The sequence below is a fragment of the Solanum dulcamara genome, chromosome 10 (genome assembly GCF_947179165.1).
Source record: "Solanum dulcamara chromosome 10, daSolDulc1.2, whole genome shotgun sequence".
NCBI lineage: Eukaryota > Viridiplantae > Streptophyta > Magnoliopsida > Solanales > Solanaceae > Solanum > Solanum dulcamara.
Genome location: NC_077246.1, coordinates 63595180 through 63607012, shown reverse-complemented (window position 1 = coordinate 63607012; position 11833 = coordinate 63595180). Strand labels below are relative to the sequence as shown.

The 11833-nt window shown below is 35.5% G+C and overlaps 1 pseudogene; it reads right to left on the bottom strand.

The window, feature by feature from the left end:
• Positions 1–1999: 1999 nt before the first annotated feature.
• On the bottom strand, positions 2000–11389 carry LOC129869870 (uncharacterized; annotated as a pseudogene).
• Positions 11390–11833: the final 444 nt, after the last annotated feature.

Genomic DNA, 11833 nt, shown 5'->3' with positions numbered 1-11833 from the left:
ATAAGGTGGGTATTTATAGGTGGGAAAGAGGGACCTAACAATAAATAAAATAATTATAAAGAAAAATCTAAAAATTTAATGGAATATATTGATGTCATGGATGATGTTAAATGGAGGACAATTTATGTCATGCATGATGTCAAATGCATCTAGATGTTTCCATGGTAGGTAAGATGAGTTCTTTTTAACAGAATACTCATTTTCGAAGCTGCGTTTAAATAAGATAAATTCCTTATTAGGATTTGGTGTCTTCATAAGAATTGTAGATATGGAAGTCTAGTTTCATATCGTTCAAGAATCAACCAATTTGGAGCAACCTACAGTGAGATATGAATTTTCTTCTATCAACACTCAATTCCGTCACAGCACTATATCTTGCAAAGATTAATTTATTTGACCTACTTATACTCCGAATTTGAAGTTATATTCTTCATGAAAGTTGTAGGTAAGGATATTGTGATTACCCAGAAATTTGAATCACCTAATTTGGACCAACCTATGAAGAGTTATACCCAAAATACAGAGGCTGTATTATTTTCATCGAGAATTGAAATACCGACATACAATATTTTAGGGGTTGTTACACAAAGTCAATAGATCTTTGAATGAGAGTAATCTTCCCTTGGCAAATATTGTTTCCAAGAAAGCGGACATCAATTTGGAACAAACTCATTTTTGACTTAGATATAACCAAACCATTTTATATAATAATCTTTTTGAAAATATCATTATGTTTGATATGTGTTTCAAAAATTTTTGAGTATACTAAAATATCATGATATAAATAATGAGTAAATTCAAATATGGATTTAAAAGGTCATTTGTAATTTTCTGAAATTCAAAAGGGGCATTTTTTAAACCAAAAGGCATAACGTTCCATTATATTGCCCAAAAGGAACATTAAAGGCAGTTCTATAAGTATGCTCTTTAAAAATCTGAGTTTGTCAATATCCTGATTTTAAATAAAATTTTAAAAATATATTGGCATCATATAATATTGATGATAAATCTCTTTTATTTAGAAAAAGATACCTAATCTATTTTTAAAATTTATTTAAAGATTTATAATTAATAATCAATCTGAAAATGCCATGGTCCTTCTCTACTACATTATTGACATAGAAAGAAGTACAGGACCAAGACGATTTGGATAGTTTTATTAAATCTTTTTGTAAAAGATTATCAATCTTGTTTTTACAAAATTTTACTAACTCAGCATTCATTTGACGGGGACGTGACTTAGTGGGAATATCGTCTTCACAAAAGTTGTCCTCATAAGGAAGAGTCACAATATGCTTTTTCTTGTCCCAAAAAGCACTTAGATGATCGGCACAAATATCAATGGCCAGCTGTTCAGAAATCAATTTGATTTTTTCTTGAATCTTAGCAGGACGTAGAGTATCAAATATACTCATACGGTAAATTTCTAATTGTATAGAATCAACATGCTTTTACTTCATATTGATTAAAATATTAATATCTCTAGTAACTGGTTCAGTTATAAATGTAAAATATATTTTTTTTATCTTTATAACTTGGAGTAAATCCTTTTGAATCGATTTTTGAAAAAAAGATATATAACATTAATGAAAGGAGTTCCAAGTATAATTGGAGGATGCATTTGATCTTTTACTTACAAACAGAAATGAGGAATGCAGACTTTATTCTAAAAAATATGAGTTTTAGATAATTTGTACTTTATATTTAAAGTATGTCCAAATGTAGATTTAACAGCATGAGTAGTCTTTTCAAAGAATCTAGAGGGTATTAACCCTTCTTGTATGCAACTAACATCTGCTCCGCTATCAATAATTGTAGTGTTAGTAATAGTAAATTCATTATTAATTAAAATAGTATATTTAATATACCATATATGAGCAGTTATATGTAGCATTCCTAAAAAGAAATTTTGTTTAGAACTATCAATAAGTTCTTCAACTTTATCATCAACCTTACCTTTTCCTTTATCAATAGGAGGTGTTGACGCAGAATCATCTCTCTAATCATTTTCTAATTGAGAAATCCTGTGAACATGAATCATTTGATTTTGTTTGGGAGTTTTAATCGAATCTTTTAGTTTTATAACTTCAATTTCTAAATCATTAAAAGAAGTGTCTCTTACTACAGCATTAGTCCTTTTGTCAAGACGAGCAAGAACTTCCTTTATTGAATAGGGTTTTGAATCAAAATCATTTATTGATTTACAAAATTTATAAGAATTAGAATAATGGGAGCTAGATGCCATTTCAATGATCTTGCTCCTCATATTTTCATCAGAAATATCTTTCAGTAATTCAATCACATTTTCAGAAGTAATTGCATTGACATGTAAGTCTTCAAATTAAGATTGAAGTTTATAAAACTCATCAGTTTTGCAAGGACAATTATCACATGTACAATTAGTACCACAATTATCATGCGTGATATTATTATTATCAAAAAAATCAAGAAGTTCAACTTCACTTTTTGATTTGAATTCTGATTCAGAGTAGTAATCTGATTCTGAACCAGAAGTATATAACAAATCATAAACTTTATCATTAAGATCTTCTTCGAGATTTAAAGTCTTAAGCTTTTGAAGCATGCAATTTGGAACAATATGTCCATATTGACCATACTTATAACATTTAATCTTGCTAAGATCTCTCTTAGAGAAATTTTTTGTAAATCTATTAGATTTTCGGTGAGCCCTCTTAGCTTCGTCTAGAACGACGATGCTTTCTATAAGGTATATCAGAGTCATCTCCCTTATAGCATTTATGTTTCGTGGACCTTCTATTTTTGCTATTAGAAGGACCGGGGACACCAAACTGGCTACAAAAATCTCCAAGTTGTGATTGCTCTCTTTTCTTGTCGATTTTAGTTGTTGAGCTAATTTTACCTCATTGCAAAAATTTCATCCTTCTTGGGTGCAAGTTACAATTAATTGACCATAGGTAAATTGGTCATAAGGAATTTCAAAGAGATTTCCCCTAAGAGTTTTTCAAACCCTTTTTGCAAATAATGCGGGAAGGCCATCAATAAACTTGGACTTTCAATAGATGAGGTTACTTTCGGGTAAGTCCATAACTCGACTTAAAAATGTGTCTTTACACCACCTAAATTCTCTTAAATGCTTACATCAAAGTACATTTTGAAGGGTTCTTAGAGTTTTATTTTGGTTGGTAAATCTATCGTTGAAGTGTTCTAAAATTGTAAGAATAAGCATATAAACAGCATCTTGAAGGGGTTTTTCACTAAGTCTTTCAACTTTGTTACCTTGTTCGTCAATGCCTTCTTCCTTTATAATATCCTTTACCATAGAGGTGGTAATGGTATTTTTAGCTTCGCTGGATAAAGAATTATCCCACCGACCGTGAAGTTGGCTAGTAAATCCAGCAATAATCATCTTGCAGATAGTATGACCAGAATTATTATTAGTAAACTGGCAGATAGAAGCATACATCAGCATACAATGCACAAGAATAGAGATTTGTCCATCAGTTAGGCCATCAAGATTCCATTCATAAATTTAATCTCCGCTATAAGCAGTATTGGTTTGAATCCAATCTCTTTCCTCAATTAAAATATCTTAAAGTGTAGGACGAGAATAATAATAAGTCATCGTGGAAGGTTTGGTAGAATATTTACCATGCTTTTTCGACCTATCACGTTCTCCATGAATTGGTAATTTAAAATAATTTGTTTCAGAAATATCATTGTCAATGGGAAAATTATCAATAAGACCGATAGGTTTAGCATTCAAATTAGAAAAGATTTTATCAAAAGTTTTTCTAAATCATTTAAAGATTTAGATTTGAAATATTTTATTTCAATAGGACGTTGAATATGAGTTGGAATATTGTTAGCAACCATTTTTTTACTTCCAGAAGTGGAGGCAATATCAATTTCTTTGCTCATACTCATAGATTTAATCAAAGCAATTAATTCATCGAGTTTAGTATCAAGGGAACTAATATGTTCACCGATAACTTTAACCTACAAACTCAAATAATTATTTTTAGCAATTAAATTATTAATTTCTCTAATGCTAATTTTAGAAACATCATTATCAATGAATTTTTGAAAAGCTAAGAAAGTAAGACCCGTATTATTGGGCAAAATAAAAGGATTTTGAAGAGGGTAAGTTGCTTTTAGTAATATTACCGCTTCCATCTTTAAAAGTTCTTTGTTCTAAAACTTTTATGTATAAAGGTAAATAACTGGTTATAAACAATTTTTAAAAATACATAATTTGATTATGTAATGCACAAGTTTCATAAAACTCTTGAAAAATATTATTCAAGTTATCTTGGCTATAAACCTCCAAAAAACAAGTTTTAAACTTGTTTCATTTTTCTTGATGAAATTCTTTATGAATATGCTGACGAGCCAGGGAAATCGATGGTAATTTCTTCATCGGTCAATTTTAAATTTTAACGTATAACGCATATAAACTTAAACTAAATTTCCGTCTTTTAAAATAAAAGTCTCAAAAACTGACGGAGAGATATTTTTACTGGCCATATGGTGTATTTATAATGGTAAATAACAAAAATGATAAAATATCAATCTGAAAATTCCACAGTTAACAAATATAACTACTAAACAAATCAACAAAAATTCAAAATATTCCTAACAAATACGGAAGACAAACCAACAATAACAACAAAACTTAGACAAAGGCAATAAATTATAGATATAATAAATCAACAAATCTTATCTATCAACCACAACAAATAATTAAAAATCATAAAAATGATGACCACTAACAATAACAATCTACTAATCTAGGCAAAAGGAGATCGTAGAGATAGTTGGGCAAATAACAACAAACATAAAAAAAATAAAAATTGGAGACCAAAAAGTAACCTCAAAAACAATAACAACGAGATATATATATACAAAAAAATAAAGACAACAGGAACTTAATGCCCAAATAAAAATAAAAATGTAAAAATTAAAAAAGTCACTATGGTAAAAAAAATTCCAGACGGATCAGACTGCTTCACCATGTGTCGTGATTGCTCTAGGGACAACAACAACTAATTTGTGAAAAAAATGGTCACAATTACAAAGTTATGAACACCCATTTACAAAATCATCAAACAAGAGAACAAAATATTAACACTATAGTAAAAAGTTTTGCCAAAATTTCAAGTTCTCCAACAAGATCTATATATTAGCAAAAGTAGGAACAATAATTGAAAAAAAAAGTAGAATAAAATGACAAACCGACTTTTAATTGACCATTTCAACATACAAAATATAATATATAATGTAAACTTAAATTAAAATTTCATATTACCATTTAAGGCTATAAAAACAGTAAATCCAGCCAACCAAGTACCTCATGTTAGAACAACTCACCCTTGAACCCGAAAACACAATCACTCCTCTGGAAAAGGTCTCTCCGCAGTCGGCTGAATATGCTCTGTACTAAAAAAAGATAGAGTAGGAGTAGTATCAGTACATAAAAATAACGGTGTACAGATATGATCACGCAGTTAGCCAGTAAGTGGATCATAGACAAGTAAATTCAATATAATAGCCATATACATGTACAAAATAAGTCAACTAATCTCAAATTTACCCATATTCAGCAATATCACAACTCAATATTTTCCACATGCTATAACTTCACGCAAGGATCCTCTCAAGAAATCTATAACAATTAACTTTATGTCAGAACGTGACACCCGATCCCAATATGTATCAGAATATGATACTCCATCCAATTATGTGTCGGAACGTGACACCCAATCCAAGCATACCACAATCACAAATACATTCAGTATTTACAGTTGTATATCACCAAGGACAGGTTCATCACAAAAATAGGTCAGCAAGTGATCATTTCACACATAATATAACATGTTTTCCTATTCATATACATATATGCATGTCATGAAGCAATTTAACAAGTATATGAAACACATACGGGAAACTAGACCATCATCTATCTTAATTTCAAGCTTCAACAACCTTAATGCAAGAACCTTCCTTTTCCGGGTTCTTTCTTCTTGTTCTTGGTGTAGAAAATAGTAAATACATATAAAGGATCAATACAATGGCCTAACTATCAGAAAATATAACACAATTTCAAACCCTAGGCCAACACATGATCCTAACCCCATCCTAGGGCTATTTCCATCATAGGTTTCAGTTCAAACCCCCCCCCCCCAGTGATTACTAACCATACTTTATAGGTTTTAGGAATTAAAATATGAATTTAGGAAGTAAAATCATTATCTTAAGTGTGAAAATCTATAAAAAAAATCAATGGAAATCGCTCTAGGTCGCCTCTTGAAGACTTAGGAACTTTTTTTGCAGAAAAGAACCATTCTGAGGTTTTTCACGACTTAAGTCCCGCGACTGTCCCATTCTGGCGGGACCCATCTTACTCTAGCGGTGGAAATCCTATTCTGCCAGGATAGGCGGAGAAAGAGAGCTCGTAAATATTCTTCAAGTCTCCCCTTTTACAACATACCCTCTTCCCAAGACTTATTAAAATATACCCTTCACACCAACTTTGATTCGGAGAGTTTTACTCACCCGAATGCGATTCTGCAAAGCTGTAAATGCTTTGTATCGTCCTGGCTATCAGCCTATACAATCAAATTGTAGGTTTGACCTCTCATCATTCACATGATTACCCTAGACTTCACTTGACTCAAAATTTGTCCAAGTCTGGCCTAGGCTAAGTTTTTCTGAAGTTACTATCCGAAGTTTTTTAACTCGAAATCCTTCCCCATTGGCCTATTTATAATGACGGGAACAAATCATTATAATAGATTCCAATTTACCCATCACTCATCCCCGAGTGACTAACTAAGGAAAACAGGCTAAAGAAAAGATAGAGTAGTACCTGTCTCGCCGAACAGTTGAGGATACTTGTCTCGCATTTCTTTCTCAGTCTCCCAAATAGCTTTCTCTACCGAACGATGTTTCCATTGAACTTTAATGATACTAATCTCTTTAGTCCTCAACTTTTAGACATCACGATCAAGAATTGCAACTGGCTCTTTCTCATATTGAAGTTCTTTGTCTAATAACATTGAGTCCCATTTAATGATATAATCCCTATCTCTATGGTACTTTTCAACTAGGTGGTAAGGTCAATCTATACGTCACTGGCCCTATATAGTCAAGAATTTCAAAAGGGCCAATATAGCGAGGACTGAGTTTGCCTTTTTTGCCAAATCTCATCACCCCTTTAATAGGTGACACTTTTAGAAGCACTTGCTTACTAGCCTCGAATGTCATATCCCTCACTTTTCGGTCAACATACTTCTTCTGACGACATGGAGCCGCTAGAAGCTTAGCTTGGATGGTCATTACCTTATCCTGGGTGTCTCTCACTAAGTCAACCCCCAATGGCTCCACTTCCCTAACTTTAAACCAACTTATGGGGGATACAGGGCTTCGAATGGTGCCATATCAATACTGGAGTAATAGTTATTATTGTAGGAGAATTCACACAAGGGCAAAAACTTGTCCCAATGTTCCCCAAATCTATCATACATGCCCTCAACATATCTTCCATCACTTGGATAGTCCTTTCTGACTGCCCGTCTGTCTGTAGATGGAAAGTTGTGCTAAAAGTGAGTTGAATACCCAACTTTTCATGCAACTTACCCTAAAATTTGAAACTAAACTATGTACCATGGTCCGAAATGATAGAAAGGGGCAACCCGTGTAGCCTTACTATCTCCTTTACATAAATCCTAGCTAGTTATTGTGCATTGTAGTCCACTCTAACCGAAATAAAGTGTGATGATTTTGTTAACCTGTCAACCACTACCCAAATGGAATTATGCTTTTCCAAAGTCTTGGGAAGCCCCACCACAAAATCCATGACTATTCTCTCCCACTTCTATTCAATAATGGGAATCCTTTGAAGCAAATCTGTAGGTCTTTGGTCCTCATACTTCACCTATTGGCAGTTCTGACATTTAGCTACATATTCATCTTTGTCTTTCTTTATACTAGGCCACTAATATAAGCATTTCAAGTCTTGATACATCTTAGTCACTCCCGGTTGAATAAAGTATCATGAACCATGAGATTCAGACGGGATCTTCTGAAGTAACCCATTTCCCCAGGGAACACAAATCCTTCCCCTGAAATGAAGCACCTCACCTGCAGCAAGTGTTGAGTCTTGAGCCTTGCCCATCAATATTTTTCCTCTGATTTCATTTTAGTTCACATCCTCAAACTGTTTGGTCTTAATCTCTTCTATAATAGTGGGCCTTAGATCAACTCCAGCCATTATACCACATTTCTCCCAGATGCCCAGCCTCATGAACTTGGCCTCCAAGGCCTGAATCTCTCTAGCCCAGGGCTGCTTAAGTGTCCCCAAACAAGCTAAACTACCCATACGCACCGATTTTTGGCTCAACGTGTCTGCTACCATATTAGCCTTACCTAGATAGTACTAGATAGTGACATCATAGTCTTTAAGCAACTTCATTCACCTTCACTGTCTCAAATTCAAGTCCTTTTGGGTGAACACGTGTTGTAAGGTACGGTGATCCGTAAACACCTCATACTTGACAACGTACAAATAATGTCTCCAAACTTTTAGTGCAAACACTACCGCTGTCAACTCTAAGTCATGAGTCGAGTAGTTCCTCTCATGCACTTTCAATGGCCGCGAAACATATGCTACAAAATTCTTATCTTGCGTCAACACAACAACCAAATCGAAATGTGAAGCATCACAATAAACAATGAAGTCTTTACCTTCAACTGGCAGGGTCAGAATTGATGTTGTGGTTAGAAGACTCTTGAGGTTTTGGAAGCTCTTTTCACACTTGTCAGTCCACTCGAATGACACTTTCTTTTTAGTCAACCTGGTCAAGTGAGTAGAAAGCAAAGTTTTTTTATGAACCAACGATAGTAACTAGCCAGCCCCATAAAACTTCTTACCTCGATCATAGAACTGGGCCTAGACCAATTCTTAACTGCCTTAATATTTTGTGGGTCTACCATTACCCCCTTTTTAAAAATAACATGGCCTAAAAGGCAATTGAAGGCAGCCAAAATTCACACTTCGATAATTTTGAATATAACCTTTGTCATTCTAAAACACCCAACACAATTCGAAGATGATCTGCATATTCTTGTTCACTCTTTGAATACACGCATATACCATCTATAAACACTATCACAAACGAATTAAGGAATGGTTTGAACACCTCATTCATCAAATTCATGAAGGTTGTAGGTGTATTGGTCAACCCAAAGGACATTACTAAAAATTTATAGTGCCCATACCTAGTCCCAAAGGCTGCTTTGGGCACATCCTCAGGCCTAATTTTTAGATGATAATACCCATACATGAGATCAATCTTTGAGAAGACTGAAGCACCTTGCAATTGGTCAAAAAGGTCATCAATATGAGGCAAAGGGTATTTATTTTTGATGGTAACCTTATTTAATTATCGGTAGTCAATGCACATTCTTATATTACTATCATTTTTCTTGATAAATAACACCGGAGCACCCCAAAGAGAAGCACTAGGATGAATGAACCCCTTGTTAAGAAGCTCCTGAATCTAAGCCTTAAGCTCTCTCAATTCTTCCGGAGCCATATAGTAGGGAGGGATGGAAATTGGACAAGTACCCGACTCTAAGTCAATGTAGAAATCTATATCTTGGTCATATGAATACCAGACAAGTTTGACAGGAAAACATCTAGAAATTCACACACCACTGGGATATACTCAATAGTAGGAGGCTCTACATCTACATCTCGGATATGGGCCAAATACGCCAAACAACACACTATTCCACTTTTCTAGCCTGGAGAAAGGATATGACCTTAGCTGGCTATGCTTGTACACTCCTTCATACTCTAACCTTTCCCTCCTCAGGATCTCTAGAGCTATAGTTTTTGCATTGCAATTAAGTACAACAAAGTAGGGGGACAACCAAGTCATACCTAAGATCACATCAAAATCTGTCATGCCTAAAATCACTAGGTCAATCCAAGTCTGGTATCCCATAAACACAACAGAACAAGAACGATACACTAGATGACTATAACTGACTCTCCAACAGGGGTAGAAACATGAACATGGGCAACAAATATATCACACAGTGCATCAAAACCCAAGGCATATCTCACAGACACATAAGAATAAGTGGAACCTGAATTAAACAAAATAGTAGCCATCCGATCATAGGCAAGAATAGTACCTATGATAACTGCGCCAAACGCCTCTGCCTTGGTCTTACCTGGAAATGCATAAAGATAAGTTCGATTATTCTGACGGGATACCTCCCTGCCTGGATGGACTGCTCCTCGACCTGCACTATCATCACTTCGGCCCCCGAGGCCTCTTGAATTGCCTCCTCGCCCAACCTGTGGATGTCCTCTACCATTGCTCCCTCTAGCTGTTAGGACCACTGTTTTTGCCTGCTGGGGTGCAAAACCTGTCCCTCGGGGGTGAGGGCACTCCCTCTATATATGGACCGTCTCTCCACAATTAAAACAACTCCGATCAAAGGACAGGCGACTACTTAGGAATGATACTCCTTGACCCTTTTAGGCCGGATGCTGCTGTGGAGTACTTGAAAAGCTGCTAGTAGAAGATGGCAGTGGTGGCTGAATTGGTCAGAGTGCAATCACTGGCCTACCTAACACTTTAGAATATGATCCTTGGAAATTACTTGTACTTTTAGGCTTCTTAGCCAAAACTTTGGCTTGCCCATCTTTCCTCACACCTTCAACCTTTTTAACAAAGTCTATGACTTTGTTGAAACTCCTACCAGACGACATATGGATGGAAAGTACCTGCAACTCGGGGGTTAATCCCTTCACAAACAACCTGATCTTTTCCTCCTCAGTAGTGACCAGTTAAGTGGTGTACCTGGATAGTGCATAAAACTTGCCCTCATAAGCAGCCACTGATAATCCTCCCTTCTCAAGGGCTATAAACTCATTCTTCTTTCTGTCCCTCAAAGTACGGGGCACATACTTCTCTAGAAATAGAGCATGAAATTGAACCCAAACGAGTGAGGGCAACAAAGATGAACGACACTCCACATAAGCCCTCCATCACTGCTTGGCCTCACCCTGCAGCTGAAAAGTCACAAACTCTACTCCATGCTGATGCACTATACCCAGATTGTGCAACCTCTCCTAGAAATCAAGAATAAATTCATAGGCATCTTCATTTTTAGTACCATGAAATACTGGAGGTTTGAGCTTAAGGAACTTAGTGAGCATATCATGCTCCGTACCAGTCATCAAAGGACCAATTAGTGGCTTGAAAAATCCATTTGTGCCTACCACCTCATCTGTTGGTTGAGCTGCAACAAGAAATAGATGAGTAACAGGAGTAGGTACTACAGCCATAGTGGGGATGGCGCCAGTTCCAGCCAGTCCACTCAGGAAGGCCATGATCTACTAAGCTAATATTGGATCTAGAGGAGGAATACCAGCAACCCCAATTTGGGCATCCTCCTCCTGTCCGGCCTACTTTTATTCTTCTCTAGCTTCTATCTCTCCCTCGAACTCATTTTGGAGAGCTGGAGGGGTTTCGCCTATTGACACCTCCTTAATGGGAACTTCCAATCTGGCAGATGTTGCTCTACCTCTGCCTCTTCCTCTCCTTCCTCTTCCTCGGCCAAGCCCCCTAACGGTTGGCTCTTCTTCTGGCTCCACTGGAGCTATGGGACTGACACCGTTGTAGCAAGTGTTTACAATCTATGGACAAAAGAGTGAAAGAAGTTAGATACGAATTTGGATCGCCAGATACCAATTGGAATCAAGTCATAGCAAGAAGGAAAGAAATAGCGAAACTTTTCCTAAAATCATGTAGCCTCTCAAAGAAAAGTACAAACA